Source organism: Dioscorea cayenensis, chromosome 1 (assembly GCF_009730915.1).
Source record: "Dioscorea cayenensis subsp. rotundata cultivar TDr96_F1 chromosome 1, TDr96_F1_v2_PseudoChromosome.rev07_lg8_w22 25.fasta, whole genome shotgun sequence".
Taxonomy (NCBI): domain Eukaryota; kingdom Viridiplantae; phylum Streptophyta; class Magnoliopsida; order Dioscoreales; family Dioscoreaceae; genus Dioscorea; species Dioscorea cayenensis.
The window spans coordinates 19,785,562-19,790,127 of record NC_052471.1 but is presented as its reverse complement, the minus strand read 5'-3'; the positions used below and the strand labels follow the sequence as shown (position 1 = coordinate 19,790,127).

Below are 4,566 nucleotides of genomic sequence, written 5' to 3'. Positions count from 1 at the left end.
TGCCCTTTTGCTAGGAGGAAAATACCTTCCCAAAAAATTTTCAACCATATCTTTCCATTTCTTGATCGATCCCGGCAATAAGGATGTGAGCCACCGGTATGCTCCGTCTCTCAAACTGAAACAAAATAGTCATAGCCGGATCGCATCATCAGTCATCCCATTATCTTGAAAGTGGAACATATTTGAAGGAAACGGGAAAGATGATCATGGGCATCTTCATTTGCAAGACCACTAAATTGGACTGAATTTTGGACCAAGCCGATGGTGCTTATCTTGATGTCAAAATTATTTGTGGCAATGGATGGTGCTTGCACACTAAATTCTTCTCCCGTGAATTGCGGCATTTCATATTCGGATAAACTACGTCTTTCTTCGGCCATGATTACCGATTATGTGTCCTCAATTTCAATGTTTCTGTCACTAGTGCTTTCACCCACTTCCCTAAGTCTTCAGTGCAAGTTCCTTTCAATCTCTCTGTCAGGTGCAAATAGATTTGATGGATTTGCTCATGTCATGCACTGTACCTTGAAAAGTCAAGAAAGATAAAGGAAGTTAAGATCAAAAAGAAGTAAGACAAAAGAAAAGAAGAAATAAAAGAAAAGAGAAATGGTTAGAGCAATAAACTAGAAGTTTTCTAGAATTCCTTAAGTCCCCGACAACGGCGCCAAAAACTTGATTGCTTGCCCGCAAGTATACGAGGACATCAAGTAATACCCTGTGAGTGAGACAGGGGTCATATTCCACGGGGCTAAGGAGCTCTTATTACTCCTCCATCACCTACTTTCTAACCTTACAACTTAAACATGGTATTTCACACTAATACATGCAACAATGCTAATAAATCACAAGTATAACAATTCCAAGGCAAGCATGAAATCACAAGAACAATGATGATGATAAATAGGCCTAGGGATGAGGATCCCCAAGAGGCTTCATCATGCAATATGGATGCATAAGAACAACATGGCAACGGTGATTTAGACCGATGGATCTCAAAATTAGTTCAACCCCAATCTCTCGCCGATTAAACCCTAATCCCATACGAATAATGACAAGGATCTCTCCCTAATCACATTCCTATGATTGCATTAAGCAAAGGAAGATCATGCAATAAGGATACACTTAACCTAAGTCTATCCTTATAATTCGGAAGGGGCTACCAACATCTTATTTCTCAGCATGTCGATACAAGAATACCCCTTCTAGCTCATTAATGATCTAGTACATGCGAGTAGGTCACATCTACACATATAACTCAATAGAGAACTAAGGATCTCTTCATTTTATAGTTCTAAACATGAAGAACAATGAGCCAAACCATAAATCACACCAATGCATTCCAAAATCAAAGTATAGCATCCACAAAATATGATGAACCCCCCAAGGTTCACCTACATCCAGTGGCCTTGGGGATCTAGTGTGTCATCATACAAACAAGAATCGTAAACTCAAGAAATATAAGAAACAAAAGCATAAATGGCACTGCCTAGTCTGAATGATGGTGAAGAATAATGACCGGCCAAATAACGCTTCCTCTACCCCCAGGAATGCCGAATGTTCCTCTTCCCTTTATGATGAAGCTCTCCCCTTGAAGTTCAAGAACTTGATCACCTCCAAGCCTCAAGCTAAACTCTCCCCAAGATGATGTCTTCATTTCATCTCTCCTTCCCAAAGTGTTAGTTGCCCAAGATCGCAAAAGTCCCCCAAAAGAGCCTCCAAAATGCCCTCAAATACCCCCGGTATACTCCATCTCAAAACCAGCCCATATGCCCTCAAAATAGACTCAAAACATCCTCAAAATGGCCTCCATACTGGCGGTATACTGGTTAAAAATGGCCTTTATACTGGTGGTATACTACCTCAATAAGCTCCTCATTAGGGCCGTTTGGGGTAGGCATAAGTACACTCTAGCTCACGTAATAGTATCCATACTGGCTCAATGAGCACCTCATTGAGCCACTATGCCCTCAAACACGTTATTCTCTTCTCTGGCTATAGTAACCATCCCGGGCTCAATCCAGGGCAGCAATGAGGCCGTATGCCATGGTTCAATGAATACGCTATAGTACCATGACCTGGTTTTCTTCATTTTCTAGCTCTCCCAAGTACTCATCCAATGGGTTTGATGATAATACTTCCTGCACACAATCAGAAATTAAAAGTTCAGTTTCATCAACAAAATAAAGCATGTCATCATGGTCTAAAGAGTGTTTCATGGCCGCCGGTAGAGTGTACACTGCTTCTTCCTCACCAACTCTTAATGTTAATTTTCCTCCTTTAAGGTCAATTAGGGCACTGGAGGTAGTGAGGAATGGCCGGCCAAGAATCAACGGTGTCTCCACATCTTCATCAATATCCATGATGACAAAATCCACCGGAAACACAAATTTGTCCACCCGAACAATCACATCTTCTACAATTCCACGAGGCTTCCTTGTTGATCGATCCGCCAATTGTAAAATCATTCTTGTGGGTCTAAGTTCATCAAGACCAAGCTTCACGTACATGGTGTAGGGCATAACATTAATGCTTGCCCCCGAGTCTGCAAGGGCATTTTCTTGGACTCCACCCTCAAGTACACATGGGATTATGAAGCTTCCCGGATCCTTCAATTTTTGTGGGAGCTTTTTCTCCAAAATGGCTGAGCAATTTACCGTGAGTGCCACTGTGCCCTCTTTTTCCAACTTTCTCTTGTTTGTTAGCAATTCCTTTAAGAACTTGGCATACTTGGGCATTTGAGTTAAAGCTTCCACTATCGGGATGTTTATGTGGAGCTCCTTGAAGATGTTGATGAATTTTCTGAATTGAGCATCCTCCTTATCTTTCTTTAATCTAGCCGGGTAGGGAATTGGAGGTTTGTATTCCGACGGCTTTGATGAACCCTTTGATGGAATTTCCTTATGTTCACTTTGCTTGCTTCTATCAATAACTTTCTTCATTATGTTAGGGTCTTCCACTTCAGCTACCCTAGTCTCCTTGTCACTTGGGTCAACTCCGACACTTGTCTCAACCTGTTTCCCGCTCCTAAGGGCGATGGCCTTCAAGTGCTCTCTTGGGTTCTCCTCATTGTTGCTAGGAAGACTATCTGAAGGTCGCTCAGAATTAGCTTTAACAAGCTGCCCCACTTGGTGCTCAAGGGATTGTACAGAGGCTTGAAGGTTTCGCAAAATGGAGCAATCTCATTGAACTGTCCGGCATGTTGAGCAAGCTGAGCATTCACCTTACTGAACTGAGTATCCATACTGCTAGTTATGCTGTTGAATCTTGATTCAGTGTGAATCATGAACTTGGCAAGTATATCTTTAGCAGTGAACCTCTTCTCCAATATTGTTTGTTGCATTTGGGAACCTTGTGGAGGTGGTGCACCTTTCTGTTGTTGCCCCTGATTCCATGAAAAGTTTGGGTGGTATTTCCACCCCGGATTATAAGTTGGGCTGTAGGGATTCCCTTGTGGCCTTTGTCCCCCAATATAATCAACATTCTCAATAGGGGCAATGGAGGAACTTGCAATAGGGCATTGGGCGACTCCATACCCTCCACCACAAGTGCTACAACTCATCACCGATTCTGACTTTGAGCTACTACCCATGAGCATGTCTAGCTTTCGAGACAACACATCAACCTTTGCGGCAAGAGCATCATTAGCATTGACTTTATAGATTCCGGCCCCTTGTTGTGGTGCACCTCTTGAGACCCAATGAGACTCATTGCTTGCCATTGATTCAAGGAGTTGCTCGGCCTCATCGGGGTACTTGTTACTAAGAGATCCACCCTCTGCGGAATCAATTAATTGACGAGTTGCATAATTCAACCCGTTGTAGATGATCTGAACCCGCATCCAAGAAGCAAAGCCATGATGGGGGCATCTTCAAAGAAGGTCCTTGAATCTCTCATAAGCTTCAAATAGTGTCTCCGACTCTCCTTGTTTGAATGCTGAAATTTCTTGCCTTAGCTTCGCCGCTTTGCTAGGAGGAAAATACCTTCCCAAAAATTTCTCCAACATATCTTTCCATGTTTTGATCAACCCCGGCGATAAGGATGTGAGCCACCGATATGCTCCATCTCTCAAACTGAAAGGAAATTATCATAGCCGGATCGCATCGTCAGTCACCCCGTTTATCTTGAAGGTAGAACAAATTTGAAGGAAACGGGAAAGATGATCAAGGGCATCTTCATTTGCAAGGCCATTAAATTGGACTGAATTTTGGACCATGCAGATGGTGCTTGCCTTGATCTCAAAATTATTTGTGGTGATGGATGGCGCTTGCACACTAAATTCTTCCCCTGTGAATCGTGGCCTTTCATATTCGGATAAAGTACGTCTTTCTTCGGCCATGATTACAGATTCTGTGTCCTCAATTTCAATGTTTCTTTCACTAATGCTTTCGCCCACTTTTCTAAGTCTTCGATGCAAGGTTCTCTCAATTTCACTGTCTTGTGCAACTAAATCTGATCGATTTGCTCGTGTCATGCACAGTACCTTGCAAAGTCAAGAAAGATAAAGAAACTTAAGCTCAAGAAAAAAAATAAGACAAATGAAAGGAAGAAATAAAAGAAAAGAAAAAA

The 4,566-nt window shown here is 42.2% G+C and overlaps 1 non-coding gene across 1 annotated transcript; it reads left to right on the top strand.

The window, feature by feature from the left end:
• The first annotated feature begins 3,848 nt into the window (after positions 1 to 3,848).
• Positions 3,849 to 3,955, top strand: LOC120266617. Its single transcript, XR_005538212.1, has one exon. It is a non-coding gene; the product is annotated as a small nucleolar RNA R71 (small nucleolar RNA).
• The last annotated feature ends 611 nt before the right edge of the window (positions 3,956 to 4,566 follow it).